The sequence below is a fragment of the Anguilla anguilla genome, chromosome 4, assembly GCF_013347855.1.
Source record: "Anguilla anguilla isolate fAngAng1 chromosome 4, fAngAng1.pri, whole genome shotgun sequence".
In the NCBI taxonomy this organism is placed as follows: domain Eukaryota; kingdom Metazoa; phylum Chordata; class Actinopteri; order Anguilliformes; family Anguillidae; genus Anguilla; species Anguilla anguilla.
In genome coordinates this window covers 2384857-2409253 of record NC_049204.1, presented here as the reverse complement: position 1 = coordinate 2409253, position 24397 = coordinate 2384857, and the positions used below count along the sequence as shown (strand labels likewise).

General features: G+C 50.3%; 1 protein-coding gene across 1 annotated transcript in view; it reads left to right on the top strand.

Moving 5' to 3' along the window:
• alpi.1 (alkaline phosphatase, intestinal, tandem duplicate 1) overlaps positions 1-24397 on the top strand; it is a 127575-nt gene that overhangs the window by 79156 nt on the left and 24022 nt on the right. The gene's annotated exons all lie outside the window — the stretch shown is intronic.

The window sequence follows — 24397 nt, the reverse complement described above, 5'->3', positions numbered from 1 at the left end:
GCCAGCCTGCGGGGGGCTGACATCATTCCGCTCTTTAGCCTTTAAAGTGCTCATTGGCTCACTTGCTTTCTGTTTTTTTTGCGCAGACGTGATGAGAATGAGATATTTTACTGCATGCAGAAGGTCGCCTCTTTAGAAGAGCAAAAGTTAAGCCTGATGTGCATTTATGACGTTTCTTTCGGGTGGAAAATGGCTGAGAATGTGTGCTGGTGGAGACATTTGCTATGTAAACTTCTGCATTGTGTTCAGTCTAGGAAAGGTACGAACCCTTTATAATATGAAGGCAGTCTTGTTCATAGTAAAATATTCAGTGTTAAATTAATCAACTCCCAGAGTGTATTTTTTCCTCTGGTGGAGTATGTGTATTTTATTTTGATTATCGTGTAAGCTTTACTCTAAGAGAATGTAATGGATGTTTTTATTTGGGGTGACCTACAGAGCTTTTACATGCACTCAGTTTACACAGCCAGATAAGAAACCATGTTCAAAGGTACAACTAGCAGTGCCACACTTGGGAATCGATCCTGCAACCTCTGAGTCACAAGTCCAATTCCTAACTGCTGTTAGGGAACTGTACTCAAATAACACGTGTTGAATTAGGTAACTAAATTTAAATGAACGTGAGCTGAGTTCACATAAATATTTGCAGTGGGGACTGTCGTGGTGATGTGAAAGCTCTCTGTTAAGTTACATGAATGTGCTAATCAGCTTGTGCGTGTAATTATGCTCTATGTGTGCACACGGAGTTTGATTTGAAGCACTGAAGTAAATGTGTTTTTCAGCACATGCTGCCCTGTGAGTTAGGGGTTCAGCCAGACTCGGGACCAATGAAATTTTTTTTTGGGGGGGGATGGGGGGGATGGGGGGGGGGGGTTGGTGCTGGCTGGTAACAGATCCATTATGGACATAAAGGAAAAGCCAAATCCGAGGAACCCGTCCCGTCCCATTTAAAAAAAGAAGGGAAGCAGAGAAAAGAGATGAACCCTTTAAATTAATGATCGATGAGGCGGCTTTTCTTCCACTTCAAAGGCCCCCAGAGCGCCACTTTCAGCTGTGCTTTAGTTTTACCCCCAAAACCCCCCCCCCCCTGCCCCACACCCCCCCTCGGGCCGCTTGACTGGTCCCGCGGGGCACGTGACCCGCTCTGCGCAGCAGTGGGTGACCTTGCAGAGGCGACCCCTCGCTGGTGCCGCCAAAAAGAGGCGGAACAATGGCGCTCTCACCGGCAGCCTTTCAGTGCGCCTCTGCCCCATTCTCTCTCTCTCTCTCTCAAGTCCTTTTTTTTTTCTCCTTTTCTCTTTTTCTGGCACCCCTGTTTTATTAGTGTGTTCCCCCTCCTCCCCCCATATTAGCCAGGCTCCCAGTACACCGCACCCCCCCCCAACCCCCAGCACCCCCTCCCAAAAAAAGGACCAGAAGCGAGCGCTGGCCGTCTGATAATGGCCCGCTGGCTCCTGGGAGCGTGCTGTGCATTTCTATGCCCGATGGCGCGGGGGGGGGCATGGGGGGGGGGGGGCGTGGGGAGCAGGGGGGGGGGGGCGGGGGGGGCTGGCGGCTTGTTTTGTGCCGCTGTTGACTGATGCAGCACATTGGTGCTTTTCCATGCGGTGGCTAATTTAATAGTCCTGTTTAACACACTCCGGCTTGTGCGATGGCCTTCTCTCTGGGGTCTGGGAAGGAGCTCCCTGCTCAGTTTTTGTGTTTCAGCAGTCTGTAACCGTCTTTGCGAGGAAGCAGCATTTACAATCATTAATAAATAGTTAGTTAGTTATAGTTTATTCTTCATGCGACATAAGCATCCCCCACCCCTGGTTTGGTTTTGCTTAGATTATGTTAAATGTATTTTAATGTGACTTTTTTTTTTCCTTTTGAAAATACAGTTTTGGTCCACTTTTGATCACTTTACCTCTAAGCACATGAGCACATGCCTTTATCCTCAAAGACTTTGAGCATCCCGTGAAAACCTTAAGCCCTGTGAGGTCCTTTACAAGAAAACACACTAACTTAGGGAGGACAGAATAAAACCCGAAACACACCGTGGACTTGCAGAGAGACCATGATGCTCTGTGCTTTAAATCACACACCAGTTTGTTCTGTGCAAACAGGATTATGTGTCTCTTAAGGAAAGTCAAAGACAGTCTCCATTCGTGAGCTGGTTTTACCTGTTAACCTGTTTTCTTTCAGGCCACTGTAAGACAATGCAGATTAAAATGATGGTCCATGTTGAATTCACAGGGAACATCTGCCCATAACTTAATTGAAGGGATTTACTGTATGCCTGATTTATGTCAGTCAGTTTCATAAATTACCATTTTATATTACCAAGTTATACCTAAAAACGAACCTTCAGATAGAACGTAGTCTGTGGGAATTTGGTTCAACTGCAACCATCCTCTCATGTGTTCACAGAGAGAAAGTAACAGAGTGACAGGCTTGCATTCCTGCAGTGATGGGACAGTGACAGCCATTAGCTGTGCTTGCGACTGTCAGAATTGATTGCGATGGTGGCAGTGAGTTGTGGCAGGAGACAAACCTGCCCCCCCCCCCCCCCCCCAAAAAAAAAAAAAAACTAGTACAAGCAGTGTAGTGGTGCCTGAGGAAGTGTGCCTTTCACCACATCTAAAGAAGAGAGAACAACGGGAGAAGTGTGCTATCAATCCTACAGCAAGCCCCCGATCGATCAGGCTGCTCCCTCTTTCCACAAAAAAAACCCACCTTTGTGCTTCTGATAGAACCTGTCAGAAAACACAGGAACACAATCTTCAGATCAGTGATTTTACTGGCCTTTTTCTTAAAACCCCAAAAATCGTCTGGGATGATTTGCTGGTGGGATCATTCAGTGTGTTGGAATCTGGAAGCAGTTTTGCATTTTGTCCCGATGGGGAGGCTGATGGTCATGTGGGATCGTGTTTGGAGGAGACGCGTCCCACAGTCTGGACTGAAGTTAGCTTTCTGAATAATCAGCCCTTCGCATCCTGTCAGATATTGAGCTCACTTTTACTCCAAAGAAATGATCTTGTCTGTAATTGTTCCTGTTGAGTCATTCATTGCAAAATTCTTTGGAACTATGCTCCCCCACCCCCGCCCCCGCTCCCCAACTTGTGTACTCAGGTAAGAGTCTCCCAGTAAAGAGCTTGTTAGCGGGGATGCTAAAAGAGCTCGTTAGCAGAGATGCTAATTTCTCTGGTGCTCAAGGTTAGGGGGCAGTGTGGCGGGTGGGGGGGCAACCCAAGCCTGCGTTCAGTGCAACCCAAGCCTGCGTTCAGTGCAACCCAAGCCTGCGTTCAGTGAAACCCAAGCCTGCGTTCAGCTTAACCAAAGCCTGCGTTCAGCATAACCCAAGCCTGCGTTCAGGGCAACCCAAGCCTGCGTTCAGTGCAACCCAAGCCTGCGTTCAGCGCAACCAAAGCCTGCGTTCAGCGTAACCCAAGCCTGCGTTCAGCGCAACCCAAGCCTGCGTTCAGGGCAACCCAAGCCTGCGTTCAGCGCAACCCAAGCCTGCGTTCAGCGCAACCCAAGCCTGCGTTCAGGGCAACCCAAGCCTGCGTTCAGCGCAACCCAAGCCTGCGTTCAGCGCAACCCAAGCCTGCGGTTCAGGGCAACCCAAGCCTGCGTTCAGCGTTCAGCGTAACCCAAGCTCAGGGCAACCCAAGCCTGCGTTCAGCGCAACCCAAGCCTGCGTTCAGCGCAACCCAAGCCTGCGTTCAGCGTAACCCAAGCCTGCGTTCAGCGCAACCCAAGCCTGCGTTCAGCACAGCCCAAGCCTGCGTTCTGCACAACCCAAGCCTGCGTTCAGGGCAACCCAAGCCTGCGTTCAGCGAAACCCAAGCCTGCGTTCAGGACAACCCAAGCCTGCGTTCAGCGCAACCCAAGCCTGCGGTTCAGGGAAACCCAAGCCTGCGTTCAGCGCAACCCAAGCCTGCGTTCAGCGCAACCCAAGCCTGCGTTCAGCGCAACCCAAGCCTGCGTTCAGGGCAACCCAAGCCTGCGTTCAGCGCAACCCAAGCCTGCGTTCAGGGCAACCCAAGCCTGCGTTCAGCGCAACCCAAGCCTGCGGTTCAGGGCAACCCAAGCCTGCGTTCAGCGTAACCCAAGCCTGCGTTCAGCGCAACCAAAGCCTGCGTTCAGCGCAACCCAAGCCTGCGTTCAGCGCAACCCAAGCCTGCGGTTCAGGGCAACCCAAGCCTGCGTTCAGCGTAACCCAAGCCTGCGTTCGTTCAGCGCAACCCAGGCCTGCGTTCAGCACAGCCCAAGCCTGCGTTCTGCACAACCCAAGCCTGCGTTCAGGACAACCCAAGCCTGCGTTCAGCGCAACCCAAGCCTGCGTTCAGGACAACCCAAGCCTGCGTTCAGCGCAACCCAAGCCTGCGTTCAGCGCAACCCAAGCCTGTGTTCAGGGCCTCCGCCAACATTTTGCACCTCGCAGCGATTGGAGAGCAAATGCGTTTGGCATGTCATGAGCTGTCTTAAGGAGAATAGGAGAGCAGGCGGGGTGCGGTGGGGGGGTGGGAGGGCTGTGGGGGTTGGAGGGTGTTGGGGGGTGTTGGGGGGGTTGAGAAAAGAAAGAAATTCCTTGTTGCTCTTCACATATTCGTATTCCGTCTTTGGAAAAGCGTTTATGGAGCCTGACGTTCGCCCCGCAGCCTGTGGTGAGCGGGAAAGTGGAAACAGACCTGCCGTCTCTCTGGGCCCCGTGAATGCACTCCAATACTGCTGGCCTTATAACTGCACCCCAATACTGCTGGCCTTATAACTGCACCCCACACTGCTGGCCTTATAACAGCACCCCCATACTCAACAGCTCACAGACATCCCCATACTGCACTCTGCACCCCCAAAAAGGCACCCTAATGCTGTAGGACTCATAAAGACACCCCAATACTAAGATACTTTGTATGAATGTACAGTGAGGTCCATAATGTTTGGGACGAAGACATAATGTATTATTTCCTGATTTGGCTCTGTACTCCACAATTTTTGATTTGTAATCAAACTATTTGTTGTATGTATAAATGTTTATTGTGATGGTACTTGCAGTGTTTCTATGAGATATTGTGCCCATATGTTCATCCATACTGTGTAGTGTACTGAACCCACCAAGTTTTTGCAGTTTATTGTTACTTTTGTATCATTCGTGTCTAAATGTATTTTGTAAATGCTTCGCAGTATATGTTTAAGCCGTAGCGTGCAATCACATCCCTCTCTCTCGTAGCTGAAGTTGTCCTTCCCTAGACTGACCCGTCTCCAGGCTGCTACATCTATTACTACACAGACGGATACAAACAAGTATCACAAAACGGAAAGGTTCATGCAATTTCCCCCCGGGCCCAAATTCCCTTTTTTTCCCTGTGTTTTAACGAATGATGAACGCTGGAGGAATTCCGTGCGATGGGAACGAAGGCGGCGCAGCGCTCTGGGACGTGTGACGCACGGGTATACCTCGACCTGTTTTTCTGCGACCTGATACGGCTTCGGACGGGCGGAGGTCCTCTTCGCCGTTCGCTCTCAGCGCTGCTGTTCCGGAGGGGTTTCCCGTTTCCGCGCGGCGGAAAGATCGCCGCGGTCTTGGCCGCTCCCCGTGGTCCGGGACGTTCTTGCCGGGAATCTCGCAGGTGTCCCAGCTTCAAACCGTCTCCGTTCCGCAGGTGATTTTTTAAAAATAGCGCTGGCGGAGGTGAGACGGGGATCCTCAGCTTTCCAGCGCAGTGAGACGCTTCTGTCCCAGAGCGCCGCGGGAAACCTCGCAGACGGGGTCCAGAAGGGTCACGCCAGACCCTCGGAGAAACTCGTCTCTCTCTCTCTCTCTCCCTCTCTCTCTCTCTCTCTCTAGTGTTTTCCACACCGGTCTCTGAGCGACCCCGTCCTCAGCCACACCTGTTTCGGAGTGGTCCGATGTGGGGAGAGCCACGTGTTTTCGTGTGGAGATTTTGACCAGATCGCCTCTGCTCTTTCTAAAAGTGTCGCGGGGTCATTGACGGCCATGCCTTGTCCCTTTAGTGCCCATCTCTGAGAACATCTCTGAGCTGTGAAGGAGGGGGGAGGGTCGTAAGAGAGAAAGCAAGTTTGTGTTGCGTTACAGTACACTGCTTCCGCTGTGCAGGTACGCTTAACCAGGGCGACATTGAGTGTGTTCGCCTGGGTTATGTGAGAAACCTGAACGCCAGACCTGGATATAAACTCTCCCACAGCACTGAGTGTAAATACAACCTCAATAAAGCACTGAATGTACATTAGCTTCACTGACCTAGAACAGCGACGCAGTGTGAACACAAGCAGAGAAACCTCAAACATCACAGGAAAGACTTAAAGTTACTTACGTTGGGAATGGGAGGGAAAATTGAAGTTTGGGCCTTCGGTGTCTGTGGATGAGCTGGGTGGTGATTCAGCTGTCCTCACCACTGCAGTAAGGCATTCCGCCACTAGGGGGCACCAATGCAGACAAGGAAGTGCGACCCCTCAGGGAGAGGACAGACAGGTCAACACAAGGTCACGGGATAAAGGTCCTTCTCCTCACCCAACTCATCAGCACCCTTACTGTTACTAAAGCGCTTCCTGGTACTGAATGGAAAATATGCGAGGATAAGATTTAAGTTCCTTTATCACTTCATCAAGAGGAGGCCAGGGGGCAATTTTATTTTTCTTTCACATTCATAAAAGGGGTTAACAAGGTGAACTTTACTAAAAAGTTACTAAAGCACTTCCTGATACAGAATGGAAAATTTTACGGGAAAAAATTTCGAGATTGTTTTCGGCACAAGAAAGCCAAAGGAGAATTTGATTGAGGTTTTCATATTCATAAAAGAGGTTGACAAAGAAATATTTTCCGGAATGAGTTTTGTCACAGGGTTGATGTTTAACCTCATGTAAATTCCGGACTGATACGGGGAAACTTTTACTTCGCCTAGACAGTGCAGTGTGTGGCAATGCTTGCATTTAGGGTTGTCAGACATCCTGTTTTCCACCGAAAAGTCCAGTTTTCAAATGAGTTGTACAGTAACTAAATGTAGCGGTAGTTTGTAATGAATTTGCATGTCAGGGACTCCCTGGACCAACATGAATTCGACGCCGGGTTCCAAGGAGGACCCCCCCACCCCCCCACCTCCCCCAGGTCCGACAACTCCTGGCTTTGCGATTACGCTTCCAACTGTGCACGTTGTCTGGTTTTGACATATTGTACATCTGGCAACCCTACTTGCATTAGAGTTACATCGCATCACACTCATTCTTACCGAGAGTAACTTATAATGCTACAGGGTTGCCAGGTCAGGTAGCGGAGGCAGATCCCCTCGGGGGGTTCAAGCCCAGGCCCGACGCAGTGCCGGATGCTCTCTTGTCTGCAGGTAAATTAGAAGTTGGTAAAAGATGGGGAAAACAACCTATTCTCCTCGTCATTTATTATTATGTTCTATTATGTTATTATTATGATCTAAATTTGATTGATTGCCTTGTCACTCCACACAATGGGGACGTGCGGAACAGAAGTATTGCGCAACTCAAACCGCGCGATTGGCTCAGAGTCCTGCGTCGGAGCGATAAAAACGCTTCTCACTGTCCCGGCTGCCCCGCCCCCCCCCCCCCCCCCGTACGCACGAGGGGGGAACACGGGCCCGCGGTTTCCATTTTAATGGCGGTGCGGGCGTGTGCAGACGGGACGGGGGAGCGCTAACTGTGTAAACAGCGGCCTTGTCCTTATCTCTACATCTCGCCTTTTTGTCAGATCCAAAAAATAAATATTTTTTTTTTCAAATGAAGTTTGATTTACCGCACTCCGTCTTGTCAAACTCAGCTTGTCGGCACTTGTGGAATTATATGTGAATATGCTGCCGCTTTTCCATGATTTGTTTTGTATGAAATTCTATGAATTTGTGTTAGCCCATATATTCCATTCCTGTAAGAGTCTGAAAGCGAACCGTCAGCACCCTGATGGGCTCAATGCTGCCACGGGCGCTAATAATACAGCGCTAACTCTAATAATACAGCGCTAACGCTAATCATACAGCGCTAACACTAATAATGCAGCGCTAATGCTAATAATGCAGCGCTAACGCTAATAATACAATGCTAACGCTAATCATACAGCGCTAACACTAATAATACAGCGCTAGCGCTAATAATGCAGTGTTAATGCTAATAATACAGCGCTAACGCTAATCATACAGCGCTGACGCTAATCATACAGCTCTAATGCTAATAATACAGTGCTAGCGCTAATAATACAGCGCTAACGCTAATAATACAGCGCTAACGCTCTAATGATACAGAGAGCGTTGCGATGGCTAAGCTCTGCAGAAATAAACCCCCCCCCCCCAGCGGATTCAGGTCAGCCGCTGATGCGCATCACACCGTCTGATGCGACAGACAGATCCCATCTCTGTCTGTTGTTGCGCGTGTCTGTGAATGCGGCAGATGTGCATGTTCCCCGCTCTGCAGGTGTCTGCTAGCATGGTGCTGCTAACATGGTGCTGCTAACATGGTGCTGCTAACGCAGGAGAGTCAAACTGTGCCCTCACTGGGCTGACCCTGAGAGAAGATCCTGCTCATTACGCTACAGCAGGGTTACAACCTCAAGGCCCGAGTGTGTGTGTGTGTGTGTGTATGTGTGTGTGTGTGAGTATGTGTGTGTGTGAGTGTGTGTGTGTGTGCATGTGTGTGTGTGTGTGTGTGAGTATGTGTGCGTGTGTGTGTGTGCGTGTGTGTGTGTGTGTGTGTGTGTGTGTGTGTGTGTGTGTGTGCATGTGTGTGTGTGTGCGTGTGTGTGTGTGTGTGTGTGTGTGTGTGCATGTGCGTGTGTGTGTGTGTGTGTGTGTGCGTGTGTGTGAGGGTGTGTATGTGTGTGTGTGTGCACCTGGTTAAAGCTGAATTTTATGTACTCTATGTGCGCTGTCCTTTTGCTTGCTGAATTCTGAATTCACGTGGATTTGTGAGGCAGTGATTTTGAGTGTTTCTGTTTGTGTAAAGCGGGACTCGGGGGTCAGCCTGCTTTCCTCACTGTGATTTGCATAAAAAAAGCGAAAGTTCGGCTCTGCAGGATGTTGCGATTCAGCAGAAGCTGACCTCACACCCCCCTCCCCTCCCCTCCCCTCCCCTCCAGCCCCCTCCTCAGTGGTGTGTCAGGCAGCACTGTGCTCCACGACCTCAGTGCCCCCCCCCACCCCCCAACCCCCCCATATTCCCGCTGAGGGGTTCTCCTCAGCACACACACAAACAAAACCGGGGGAGCACCAAAGCCGTCGCCATGGAGATAATTACCAGGGTCGGGGAGTGGAAAAACGAAGCTGGCTTTAATGAACAGGGAGACCACACACAAGCCCACCGTGGCCATTAAACCTTCCCCCAGTAAAAACTTTTTACGGAGTTATTTTCGTTTCGGCCCCAATCTCCTTCCCCCCCTAAAAATAGCGCCGGTGCGATTCGGGAGCTGGGGCGGCAGTCTGCAAGGCTGGCAGGACAGGTAAAGAGTGGGCGTGGTCCTGGGGGGGGTACTGCACTGGGATCGGGGGGTTTCCCACAGTCTACATGTAATTAATTAGGGATCAGGAACAGCGTGGCGTCGTCGCCAGGGAGGAGCACCACCGATCACGGACAACAAATAGAACAACACAGAGAGTGGCTAATGTAACACTGGGATCCCTTTATCACCAAAGGGAGTATATCCACCAATCCTCACTGACGTTGTTCAGTTTGTTGTTATACAACCTGCTTTGTGATTGGTGGAGCTCCTACCTCAAGCACAATCTATTGTAACCCCGCCCCTTCTTAGCTCACGCCACCCACCACAACCCCGCCCCTCTGGGTGCACACAGATCAGTGCATTGAGGTCAAAGAAACAGCTGATGTTCCACAGTGACCCAAACCCTACATCCCTCCATTCCCCGACTGTCATTCACACCCTGTGGCACCCCCCCCCCCCCCAACCAACCCCCCAACTGCCATTCCATCCGAACCTTGAGCCACAAGGCTGAGATCACCGTTCCCTCTTTTCCAGTCAACAGCAGCCTGGCCTGCTTTGTCCGATTCACATTTCACCCAGGGATAAAGAAAGGGCCCCATCTGCACACGGACCCCTTCAAAGACATACAGGGTGGGTGATGGGGGGGGTGGGGGGTGGGGGGGCGCTGAGGAGTGGAATTAAAAGAATTAGGCTTTCCCCAAAAGCAGCGGTATTTGCGAAACGATCCGAACGCGCGCAGATCACTAATGCAGAAATAATGATGCAGTTTCCCATGGCAGCGCTGGAAGGCCTTTGTGTTTGGCAGCGAAACGAGGGAAAAGTGGAAGACAGGGCTGTTCGTGGAAAGGAGAAGGGGAAAAAAGGTGTGTGGCTTTTATGTTTCTACCTGCTGTGAAAGCAGCAGCAGCAGCGGTGGGGGAGATTCTGGAAGGGGGAGTGGGGGGTGGGGTTCGGGGAATCCCTCCAGAAAAGAGCGGCCTCTCTGATTGACAGTCAGCGACATGCTTCTGAAGATCTGAAGCTGCTAGATCGACACCTGTCTGACCCTTAACCCCTACGTCACCTCCGTTCCACTGGAAATTTCAGCCTAACTGCCATCTCTCTGGAACAGTCTGAGATATCCCGGTCATCATTAAGGGGGTTTGAGGCAGGGATGGGTTGTTTGTTCACTAGTCAACACACAGGTGCATTGTGGGAGCAGAAGGGGCAGTCCGTGTCATCTGCTGTTCTTCAGCACCAGTGCTCTGCTAACGCTACATCGCAGTCCAAGGCCTGTATTCAGAAAGCATCTCAACGGGGATCAGGTCACCCCTTCCCTTCCTGTATTCATAAAGCACTTCAGAACAGAAGTGCTGATCTAGGATCACGTAGGACAGGGCTGCCCAACCCTGTTCCTGGAGATGCACCATCCTTTAGCTTTTCACTTCAGCCCTAACAAAGTACGCTAGCTCATTCAACGGCTAGAGCTGATTAGTAGAATCGGGTGTGCCAAATTGGGGTTAAAATGAAAACCTACAGCATGGTGAATCTCCAGGAACAGGGTTGTGCAGCCCTGATGTAGGAGAAGTCCTAACCATATCCAGCTAAAAGATTAAACTCACGTAAGATCATCACTTTGGCTCTGAGAGCAGGTCACACGCGATGTCTGGGTCGTCCCGTCATTGGGCGGGGGGGCGGGGGGGCTCTCTGATTGAACTCGTGCTCCTCTGCAGAGGCCATTGTTGACCGAACGCCCCAGCTGGGCTGTGACGTCACCCTTTAAGGTGTGTGTGCGTGTGATGGGGGGGGGGGGGAGCTGTGCGTACTGTAAACCCTCCACTTCCGTCCAGGTCATGGTGAGGTCACTTCCTCTTCCTCTTCCTCAGGAGCACACTTGAGTTTTACTCAGCTGAGTTGATCTCGTCTTATGTCAGCCAGATATACATTATTCCACTTTTTCACAGAAACGTTTTTGTCAAATAAATATTTACAACACACTAATGTATCCCTACAGTACAGCCTAAGCATGTGAAGTGAGCAGGAGTCAGTATTAAAAGCTGTCTGCAATGGTTCATATTCATCCTCTGTAATTAATGGTCTCCTTTGACGCTTAGTGAGTGTTTGCGGGTGATTTAATTGGAAGAGACAGACACGTCAACAGCCCTCTCTGAGATTAAAGATCAGTTACTGTTCAGAGGAAGTAACCTTAGGTTCCGATGTCACCGTCGTGTTTGCTGAGTACATATTCGAAGCGCACTTTGTGAAGTATTAGAATGGTACTGTGGGGGGGCGAGCGGGGCTGTGGGGGGGGGATGTGGCGGGGGGGGGGGTTGGTGTTGCTTAGCTCCAGCGCACGTCCGCGCACATAAACTAAATACCTGCGTCTAGTTTCCGGCGATGACATCATTCACGTCATCCCCCAGTTGTCATTGAGACCCGCGCATTGATGTCCACTTAAATTAACAGAAGGTTGCGTTCTTCCAGGAAACAAAAAAGCAGAACTCTGGGCTTTGAGGCATTACCGCGATCACCCAAACAGCTGACCTTTTAAAAACTCCGCGGGCCGCTCGCCGTGCGCTCCTGACTCAGCCGGGGGAAGGGGGGGGGCGGGGGTTTTGGCGGAAAGCGCGGTTGCCGAGCCGCTCCGTGGCGGTACGGCGGTAAAAGGTCAGGCGTCCCAGCTGGGGATGACCCGGCGCAGCGTCGCGGGTCGCGGTGAGTCTCCGCCGCCGCCGCCGCCGCCGCCGTGCCGCACGAGCGGGTCGACACAACACCGCCCCAGCAGGCCATAGGTCAGCTCGCCGCTGCGGCTAGCAGGGCGGCTAACACTGACCCCCCCCCAAAAAAACTCACATCATACATTCCTCTCCCTGCCATTTCTCACTGTTTTACAGTCTTTTTGGGGTGGGGGGGTGCTGACGAATGACACTCACGTATGACGTGGGTACCCTTCATTGTCAGCTGTGCCTTTGCATACTTCCTGCGTTAAATAGCTGTTACTCAGTGCAATATTGCAGTGCTAAATCAACCGTGGGCCCATTTTACTCAAATAAGAGCCATAACATGCCATCCCTCTCGGGCTGTTTTATATTGTTAGAATTACCACTAACGTTTACTCCTGTCAGAAGTAAGATAAATTTTTTTTTTCCTCTAGTATTTACTATGATCAGGCATTTAGCAGAGTGCTTATCCAGAGTGACTCACACAGCTTAAGTTTTTAACATAACACACATTTATACAGCTGCATATTTACTACTGCAGTTCAGGTGTCTATGTTGAAGGGTACCAACAGCTGTGCCCCACCAGGGAATCGAACCTGCAACCTCAGAGCTACAAGCTCAGTTTCCTCATGGCTATACCACACTCCCGCACACACTAATGTGCTCATAAAGGATACTGCGGGGACTTATAAGTTTGTTGATGTCTCATTGAGACATGTCAGATCTCTTATGGCATTACTGTTGCAGTCCATTCTACTGCTACTTTACAGCAGGCTGGCCAGCAGAGGATGGGCTCCCCCTCTATAGCCGGGTTCTTCCCGAGATTTCTTCCCAATGTGGAGTCTTATCTCGCCACTCTTTGAGTGCTTTTCTACCCACTGGGGAGTTTTCACCTCACTTGCTTGCTTTTTGGGGGTTTAGGACTAGTTTTTGTCCAGTTTTCCTTCTGTTACTCGGTAAAGTGTCTTTTTGACAGTTCTCTGTAAAAAGCGCTGTATGAATAGAATTGATTTCCTTTGTCAGGGCTGCCTCGTAAGATAATGTTTTTTTGTCCTTTTTTTTTCCAAACGGGACAGGCTGTTGTTGAGGCGCGCTCCTTTCTCCCTGTTCTCACTGGTATTTGCGTACGATCATAAATGACACCGCAGAAATCACTTCAGACCCCGAATCAAAACATCTTTATTTTAATTTTATTTTTTTATATAAATGGCTCAAAATCAGCCAAAGTAGATGGGCCTTCTGCAGTTCAGACTTTATCTTTCTTGGAGGTGGTTTTCGAAAGACGTGCACGGTCCAATTTACCGGTCAGGGACGTATTAATCTTGCTGGAATAAAGGGGTCGGGGGGAAACCAGCGGGGGGGGGGGGGGGGGCCGTTTGGAGCGAGCGCTTGGCGAGGGCCCAGTGGCCGTGGTGTGTGGGGGGGGGTCGGGGGGGGGGGGGGGGGGCGTTTGGAGCGAGCGCTTGGCGGGGGCCCAGTGGCCGTGGTGTGTGGCGAGACTCAGAGTCTGGCTGCGGAGGCGGGGCCTCCTCGTCTGGGCTGTGTGCAGCGGGAGCCCGCGGTGCAGCCAATAGCAGGACTGGTCAGCGTCAAGCCCGGCGGGGTCTGTTGATCCTTCGCTTAGTTTCCCAGGGAGAGGAAGCTGCACCCCCCCCCCTCCTGCCCCTGCCCCCCCCCTCCCCTCCCCACTGCAGTGCTGTAACTGGGAGGGTCTGTGTAGTTCTGCTGACCCAGTATGCCCCCCCCCCCTCCCCCTCCACCATCCCACCCTGCCCCGGCCAGGACCAATCTCCTGCACAGATCAATCACCTGTGTGGAACACACCCAAGAACCCCTGTATCCCCACCCCTCCCCCCAGCCCCCCACACCCCTAATGCACCACTTTCCCACCAGCCCTAGACCCACCCCAATGAACACAGAACACCCTGAGCCCACACACGCACACGCACACTCACACACACACACACACACGCACTGTGCAGTACACGCACTATGCAGCACACACGCAATACAAACATGCACAAACACATACACACACTATACAGTTCACACACACACATACACACACACACTATGCAGCACACATGCAATACAAACATGCACAAACACATACACACACTATACAGTTCTCACACACACCCACACACTGTGCAGCACACACACAATACAAACATGCACATACACACACTATACAGTTCTCACACACACCCACACACTGTGCAGCACACACACAATACAAACATGCACATACACACACTATACAGTTCTCACACACACCCACACACTGTGCAGCACACACACAATACAAACATGCACATACACACACATACAGTACACACAGACATACTGTACATACACACACACACATTACACACACAAAATACACATATTACATTACATTACATTACAGGCATTTGGCAGACGCTCTTATCCAGAGCGACGTACAACAAAGTGTATAACCATAACCAGGAACAAGTATGACGAAACCCCTAGAGAGAAGTACCGGTCCAAGTACAGGGAACAACCGCATAGTTCAACTTGGACCCTGATGGTTAAACTGATTAACACTAACAACGAGAACGGCAACAACGCAATCTATGGAAAAATAAAAATAAATAAAAATACAAGTAGTCGTTAAGACAGGCGCATCAACTAAGTCACCTATGAAACAGCTGCCTAGTTACAACCCTAAGTTTTAGTCATTTACAGGGGGGAAGGGAGGGATGGGGAGAGGTGCAGCCTGAAGAGGTGGGTCTTCAGTCGTCGTTTGAAATGGGTCACAGTCTCAGCTGTTCTGACCTCCACAGGGAGGTCATTCCACCATCGTGGGGCCAGAACAGACAGGAGACGTGTTCTGGAAGTGCAGGTGCGAAGAGGGGGAGGTGCCAGGCGTCCTGAGGTAGCAGAACGGAGGGATCTGGCTGGCATGTAGGGTTTGAATATCTTGTGGAGGTATGCTGGGGCTGATCCCTTGACTGCCTGGTATGCTAGGACATACAGGAAGGGAAGCAGATTAGACATACCTTGCATTTCTTGTCTCCAATTTAGTATGGGTTTATTATAAATTATAGATTATTTCACAAGTGCAGGTATTTTAGCACTGCAAGGTCCAGACCATGTATATCTGGACCCCCTTTTTAAAAAAATAAAAAGCCTTTCTAAGCCTCTTAGGTGTGGAAACAGAAGCGAAATTAAGTTTATCCTCCAGCGTTTGGCTTTAGATGTTTGGTGTGGCCCTTCCCTCATTGCGCACATTAAAGAAAGCACCGCAGGGACCACCTGCTTTCATAAGCTACGGCAAAAAACGCTCAGCATTCAGCCACCTCCCCTCTATTACTGATCTGGAATCAGTTTATGCAACCTTAATGACCACCCTGACCATTATGTGCGACCAACGGACACTGCTCCAGGATCAGTGCATTGGATGGAATAGCCTGTATCTCATTCATAATAGCCGAGAATCAGATTGGGGCTTGATTTTTACACCCCCCAGGCCACCCCCACCACCCCCCCCCTCAGTGAAGACGGGCGTAAGCGCGCGTGCTATCGCTGCGCTTGTGTGTATTTGTGGCTGATGTTATTCCCTCAAGCCCAAGGGAACCCATTTGGAGCTCATCACACACAGGGAGCGCATTTAAATCCGGAGATTAAAATGTTAATGTGCGGCGCGGAGGTAATGTGTCCCTCTCACTTTCCCCCGCTCCCTCTTTGTGAAACGATCTCTGCTCCGGTCATAAACGCTGCAGTAATGGCTGCCTGCACAAAACGCCGAGCAAGGAGCAGTTTCATTTTGACTGTGCTTTCGTGCAGTCTGTACACGTAACTGACCTGTCTGTGCCTTGCTCTGTGCTCCTGAAAACCAGCTTATTTACCTGTTTTAGAACCCTGGAACACCTCAGTGCGAAGAAGAACGGTTTAAAAATCAGCTTGGTTGAGAAGAGGGGCAAAGGACATCGCATTTATTCAAATACAAAGAGAGCATTAACCGTCCCTTCTGCATGCAGTCAGAACGATCGCTCTGTGGCGGACTGGGTGGCTGGCTGTGGAGCCCACCATCATAACTTGCTACAATAACCTTTTTTTTTAAATCCAAAACATTGAACTCGACCAAAGTTATGGCTTTGAATAAAACTGTTTTTTTTAATTTTATTTTGCCACATAATACTTGTGTGGTTTTTGTTCTCTCTTTAGTACTAAAAGGAGGTGAAGGAAAAGCCAAAGCACCAACGCGAGCAGATATAAGTGAAGGCTGGGCCTGAGGACGCGCACCCATCGCATGGGCGACACAGCGGGAGATTCTCCCGCACTTTTCTGATTACCTCCTGCTGGATGACAGCCAGGTCTTCCGATGGCAACTTGAGTGTTCTAAGCGTAAGCAAACAAACGGAAAGCACACGTTTGCTTTTCGGGAACACAGGTCCGTTTTCCTTTACATTAACATTGCATTTCCCAATCAAGCAATAGAGCCACTTGTGTATGAGAGCGGGCTCGGCTAATCTGACTGTACTGTAGTCTCCCTGCATGTATAAAGAGGTAATTGTGAGAGCTGTAAAAACACTGGCTGGGATTTTAATCTGGCCTGGTTGGAGCACTACATCTGAAGCCCCAAATAGCCGTTTACGGATTCCAAAACAAAACTTTCTTTCCACAATAAAGAGTGAAACATTAAACTCAGGGGAGGCGATCTGGCCTTCGCTGCTGTGGGAACAACCTTAATTATGGGTTGTGCTGCTGCTAGACTGCACTGACCCCCTTTTCCGACTCTTCCTGTTACGGCCGGTCACATGTCAAGACATCGTGATGGCAAATCGGGCAAGCATCGCATCTCAGCCAGAGGTCAAGGTCAAGGTCAAGGTCAAGGTCAAAGCTCTCCGCTGCCTTCAGTGCTTTTAGAGTGCTCTCTTTTGCATTAGTGTATTAGTCAGCTTACCAACTTCAGTATGCAATGGATGTATAAAACATTATCTGGTGTGCTTTATCTGTAGTTAGATTTTTATCTGAACACACACACACACACACACATACCCTCACACACACTCACACATACACACACACACACACGTGCGCAGACAGACAGACAGACACACATGCACATGCTCACACACAGAGACACACACACACACGCACACACAGACAGACACACAGACACACACACAGAGACACACACACACACATACACACACACACACATGCGCAGACAGACAGACACACATGCACATGCTCACACACACAGACACACACACACACATGGCACACAGACAGACACACAGACACCCACACATGCGCACACACAGAGACACACACACACACACACACATGCGCACACAGACAGACACACAGACACACACACACACACACACACTGAAGGTGCTGTATTCCCCTGCCACGTCTCAGTAAAGTCCGCAGTACACACCTGTGGATACAGGCTGCCGTCAGACTCATAAATGAGGGATGACCATGAGTTAGCGAGCAGATACTGCTTTTATGTGGGGACATAAAATGTACATTTGCATCAAAAAATGTGAACTTGTGTTAATTAGATATTTCTGTTAATTTAGCCACGGAGTATCTGGCTACATCTCCACCCGGCCTTTGGTACTTTCATGGCAGAATATTAAATATTCCGTAAAATACAACATTTAAATTGCCAGTATGAGGACAGGTCAACATGACATTAAATGACATCCTTATCTTTCTTAATTGCACAGGAAGTTCTCTCAGCTCATTGTTCCGCCTAGAAGCACCAAAGATGGTTCTGCCATTTTTGTAACCATTACATTAGGTATTTTAACAAGCTTGTCAACATTTCTCAGGCAATTAAAAAAAGAGGGGAGGAAGGGGCTGTTTGGTATGTCAACAAAAAAAAAAAACAGAAAAAAGAACTTTCCCTTGTGTAATTTTTCCCCTCGTATAACAAGAGGTATTCCAATAAAGGGCCAGTGGAGTTGAGTAATATTTAACTTGCTCTCTCTGCAGGAAGGACCCAGGGTGGATTCTGACCCACAGAAGCGTGACATGGTGTGACACGGTAGCATGCAACATGCCCACCTCACCCTCTGCCCTCAGGGGAAAAGGGCACTGTGACAGTGCACGTGTGTGTGTGTGTGTGTGTGTGTGTGTGTGTGTGTGTGTGCGACAGTGCGTACGTGTGGAGGCCAGGTCGTGCTCTTGTGAAATGCCTGTAATTTACTCTGCCATAATATCGACTTGATTAGGATCTGATCACTGCGGCCCTCCAGGACTGGAGTTAAACCTGCACTTCTGCAGGTTTATCTGGAAATCTGCAGTGATGATTCCCAGAGTGGTTCAGCCTCTGGTTCTGCTGTAGCGTTAGACTCACAGTGCTGAACGTTCAGGTTCTGGTTCTGCTGCAGTGTTAGACTCACAGTGCTGAACATTCAGGTTCTGGTTCTGCTGCAGTGTTAGACTCACAGTGCTGAACGTTCAGGTTCTGGTTCTGCTGCAGTGATAGACTCACAGTGCTGAACGTTCTGGTTCTGCTGCAGTGTTAGACTCACAGTGCTGAGTTCAGGTCCTGCTGATGTTTGTTTGATCGCAGCTGCCTTGCTGACACTCCCCATGCGTTTGTGTGCCTTTCGTCTGAAGTGCGTTCAGCACTTTAGATATCCCAGCCTGCTGTTTCCCGTGGTCCTTTGCTCCGTGGGAAAGCGCGTACGGTAAGGCCAACCTGGGGGAACCGCTACGAAAACATCTTTGGTTACGCAGCGTCTCTGCGGCTATGTTTCATACGGGTTTTACGATTCGGGCGTTTGAAGTTGTGAATGAAAAATGACAATACACTGTGCTTGACCCAAAAGGGTATTAGAAGCGTTTACTCGCCATTACAAACCACGAGAGTATATCAAAACAGGAAGAGCGAACGCACACCCCAGTGGGACTATAACCGAGAAAATAATTCACTATTTTCAGTGTTTCTGTGGTTCGTTTAAAAACAGGCAAAACATATTTTTCGGGTTATTAAAAAAATGATATTTTTGTTCTTGTATAATTGTCTCTGACAATGCGGCTACGCTGAAAGATTCCGCCAGGTATTTGTTTGCTTTGCAGCGCGTGTATGTAATTAATATGCACACACCTGAAGGCTTAGACACAACTTTATCCCTCTACCTGCCAGTGATAACACTCACAGCTCCACAAAGCCAGTATCCTTCAGGTAAACTTTGCAAATCTTGCACGCTGCGGTAAAATGAACACCCGTTAAGTCATACGGTATTGACAGAATACAGCTTTTATTTTCATGGAGCGTTATTTGGTCTTTAAAAGCGGTCGCGCTGTTCCGAGCGAAAGCAGCCTGGCGTGTGTTTTGTAGTCCGTCAGCGACCTCCCCCTTTCCCCCACAGGTGGGTCTGAGACGCCCCCGAATTAACACACGGGTTACGCCTCGGTGTGCGGCCCGCCGTGGCGTTTGAAATCCTATGGTTTGGAGCGACTGGAGAAGCGGAGAAGGGCTGCCAAAAAAAAAACTAAAAAAAAAAAAAAGAAACTCAGGACTGCGCGAGGCCCCTTTCCTCGAATCCGAGCATCGCTCAACGCCATTTAGGCGCTTTATATTCGCCACAGGAACCGCAGATATAGCTGTGTGGGTGTCCCGTGATTTATCAGTGTCACATCTTCCTTATCCACATTAACTGCCCAGCCGACGGTTCTGCGGACGGGAGGCGTTAACGGGATGCTGTAGCCCGGGTTGGGGCGGCAATGGAGATCGCTTCCTGGGCCTATAAAAGCCGACAGAGCGTAAAATGAGCGCCGAGGAGGAGAGGGATAAGAGCCGGGATTCTGCGCCGGGTGTCTCGAACCCCAGCGCGGTCGCTGAGCCTGCAGACATTAGCCGCGCTGGAGATAATTCCCTGGCTATTAGACCCAGTCAGGGAGAAGCAAATTGAAATTGGAATTGGACTGGGAGGCAGCTCGGAGATCGTAAAAACTCCAGTGCTCGGGCGTGCATTTCGGGGCGTTCGTTAACAGCAGACACTGCGCAATCATATCTTCTGTTGCCTCATCAAGGGAAACGGCTCAGCGGGGTCCCATTTGCGTTGTCAGCGTAAATGCTGTTTGCTTAATCAAATGGAGCCGTTGCAAGTAGAGACGGTTTTCTCCTTAATTGGATACGAGATGCCCGTTTTTTAAAAAGTGCTGTGATTGATTTGATGATTCACCTTTATTTCAAATAGTTTTAATTTAATGCGTTTTACTCGGAAGACCAAGGTCTTCTTTGAAGGGAATCCAGGATTTCAATTAGTGTCGATTCTGTGGCTATTCGTGGTAGGATAGTATCACGACTTGAGGGTCAGTAGTTCAATCTACGGACAGGTTCGGAGTTGACGCGTCCTGCTCCAGTGGTGAATGGTTTTCTACAGCTCTCTCCTGCCATCTCCTGGAGAACTGGGGAAGCACCGCTTGGCTGTAGACCAGCCCGCCGTTGCAGACCTGTTATCAGCGCGGAGAGAACCAGGGCGCGAGCGTTGTTCGGTGCTCCGGAACGTCCTCACGTCATCCCAGCAGTTCTTTCTTTTGAGATCTCTCATTTATGACATGTGCTTTTTTTTAAAGCACCTAGTGTAGTTAATTCCTCTCCATTACTGCCTTTGGGGTAGTGTCTGAAGGATCCCCCAGTGCGCTGGCCCAAAACTGGGGCGCCAGGAAGTTGCGTTGCTCTCTGGGCCTGTGCAGGTTACCGCGCGGCCGATGGCCTCCCGCCAACACGGGCTCTGGCGGGAAGTGTGTGGCTAGGCTAACGGTCCCCTCAGGCCTCAGCGTTTATGTGAACAAGCTCAGTGTTAATGGGAAGCCAGAGAACAGCCCCCTAATCACAGGCTTCTCTACAGAGTTCACCAGAGTGGAGGGGAGCGCAAAGGACAGTTGGGGAAGAGCGTGCCCCCCCCCCCCCCTCCCCGCAAACTACAGCCCTGCAGGTTTGGATCATCGTCCCTAATTTGCCTCAGAACTGGAAAGTGTTACCGTGGACACCAGTTCATTGCACAAAATGGGATGTATCCATAGTAACGGAGGTATCATCACCATCGTCGTCATCATCATCATCATATTGATGCCGCATTAGGGCCACACAGCCTTTGTACGTCCTCAGTCGCATGAGCATTTTGGCTCTGACTGTCTGACAGGGACAGTCTATCTGTAAGAAACACGCAAAAATGTTTCTTTGTCTATAGAATTGAGTTTTTTTTCCTCCTCAGAAAAAGTAACACTAGTAAATTTAGTCACAGACTATGGAACTTACCGTTGGAAGACCTTTCTCGTGGATAATGGAGTCGTATGTGTACCTGGTAGATGATAAGACACCGTTCTCAGTGGTAGAATGCAAATGGAAGAGCTGAAACTGCTTTTAGCCGCACTTAATTGCTCTGTGATGAATTTAACGGCTCTGTTCTCCTTTAAAACGGGCTCGTTTGCTCGCGGCTGAAATGGGTCCATAAACCCAATGAGAGGAGCGAACAACGCTCCCCCTCCCTCGCTCCCCCCCCCCCTGTCCTCCCCGCGCACTTAAAGACGACAGATACCATAGAACAAGCCAAACTAACCCAAGTTAGTTTGCTTTTTTACAACCCTGTTCAGGAATTAAATAGCAAATGCACCATATGGTTAACTGCAGAGTTTCCTCTTTTTCCCAAAGAGAGCTGTTTTGTCTTTTGTTTGTTTGTTTTGTGTTTTTGCTTTTTAGTTCCCCAGCCCCCCCCCCCCCCTCCCCAAAAGTGTTCCACTGGTTTGCAAAGCTTAGAGTTTGAATCCGGTTTTATCACCTCACTTCACCTGGGAGCCCCTCCTGACGGTTCCTGACAGCTCTCTGAGTCTATTTGGCGTCGTTTTGGCGCACTTCAGCGGGAGAGTGCGTTCAGGAGAGCCGTCGGCGAGTCGGTGTGCGGTGCGGTGAGGAGCGCTTGGCTGCTCCCCTGCTTCTGGGGGAGATCAGCAGCGCTTGTTCTGTTGGGCCGGGGAGCTGCGCACTGTTCCTCAGAGCGTTAATAGCCTGCGATGGGTGTACCTGTCCAGGTGCGTCACAGGGTTTTTTTTTTGGGCTCCGAGGCCCCCTCCGGCTGCGTGAGTCTAATGAGCTTCCATAAACACCTGGGCCCAGGTGTCATCAGGCAGGCGGGAGGTTCCAGAAAGTTCCTGTTCCTGAAGGAGGGCCCTCGCCGGCAGTGACCGCAGACTCCTGGCAGGGGGCTGTGTGTTCTGCACCGTCGCCATCGGCGATGACGGGCGATTACGCGCCCCCCCCCCCTCGCCCCCTGTTCCCCCCTCCTCGCGGACCGGCCTCGGCCTGTCGCCGCCTGCCCGGGCCGCGGACGCAGCCGTTGCCGGGGGAGACGGCCGCCGCGCGGCGGTTTGGTTGCGTTCGCTCGGCTCCCCGTGAGCGGTGGAGGCCTCACCGCTGCGATGTGACGGGTTCCTGGACGGGGAGCAGAGAGCTGTCAGCGGGGGGGGGGGGCATGGGGGGGTGCACCAGCACGCCTCGCCGCTTCTGCCAAACTTACTCAGCGAATACGCCAGTCAGCATTTCCACCGCCGTGAACACGGAGCCGTTTCATCATTTACACCGCCCTCACTTTAAGCGTACACCTCCAGGTTATTGCATTCCCATTTCCGTTGCACTCGTTAACTTCTAATTCTTTTTACACTGAAATGTTTTACATTTTAAAGTGTTATTTTATCACGTGTAAATAAATTGTTTTTGTTAATTATTTGTCGTGCTGTTTTAATGTCTGGAACTTGACGCCATCGTAAATGAGGATTCGTCCTCAGCGGTTTCTCAAGGTGAATAAATGAATGAAAATGGAATGAATTTTAAGTGATCGATTCAGTACAGGTTTTAAGTTATTGTCTCATCTCGGATCACGGTTTTTGACAGGTGAAGTAAACCTGATGAAGGAGTCTTTGTATCGCTGTACACCTGTCTCCCACTCCCTTTGATTAATGAGTTCAGACCTGCTCTGAACGAGGCCGGCATTTGCCAGGAACGTTGGCGTGAGCCAGCCGTGCGCGAAGACCACGTGCAGCGAACACTGAGGCCCGCTTTAGGCACCGAGCACGAGAGGACAGTCTGTTCTGTCGAAGCAGCTGACAGCCGTTTGGCTCCTGTTACTCATTTTCCTGAACGTAATATTTGTTAACGCAGTCTGCGGGTGACTGTAATTGGCGGCACAAATCGCAAATCGCCGCGTCCATCTTTATTACGTCGGAGCTGCGGCCTGGCAGAACGGAGCCTTCGCGTCTGGTGTTGAGCGTTCTCCGCGTCGAACGCTCCTCTGCTACAGGAACCGCTCCTCTGCTACAGGACCCGCTCCTCTGCTACAGGAACCGTTCCTCTGCTACAGGGACCACTCCTCTGCTACAGGGACCACTCCTCTGCTACAGGAACCGCTCCTCTGCTACAGGAACCGTTCCTCTGCTACAGGGACCACTCCTCTGCTACAGGGACCACTCCTCTGCTACAGGAACCGCTCCTCTGCTACAGGAACCGCTCCTCTGCTACAGGAACCGCTCCTCTGCTACAGGAACCGCTCCTGCAGAAGGTACGGTCACTCCTGACCGCACCTGTTCAGGCGCACGGACGGGCCTCACGGTCAGGTATCGGATCCTGGTTGTGCCGGTGCCGACTGCAGCCTCACCTGGAGAAGGTGCAAAGGCTTCTCCACCTTTCTCCTGGGCGATGTGAAGCCTTGATTCCAGCCTTGATTCTGCTGCTCGTTGTGTCGGCAGTGCAGCACAGTGGGTAAGGAACTGGGCTTGTAACCGAAAGGTCACAGGTTCGATTCCTGGGTAGGACGCTGCCGTTGTACCCTTGAGCAAGGTACTTAACCTGAATTGCTTCGGTATATATCCAGCTGTATAAATGGATGTAATGTAAAAAAAATCATATGAAAAAAAAAAGTTGTGTAAGTCGCTCTGGATAAGAGCGTCTGCTAAATGCCTGTAATGTAATGTGTCTGGACTGATGTTCAAAACTCACTCAGTGGCATTTCTGCTGTGCGTCTGTGGTCATCAGCAGCACCCCTGAAGGGCTCTCCCAGCACAGCTCCACTGAACTTTTGATTCCAGTGATTCCACTGAACTGAATGCCTGCAGCATGGAGGGAACACGGTGCAGTTTCACCAATTGGCCACAAGGTGGGGTAGTGGGATTTTTGACAGATTTTTGTTCAAAGCAAAATCATTCTTGAGATGAGTAAAGTATTTTGAGATACAGCATCTGGAGATCTGATGACTCAGAA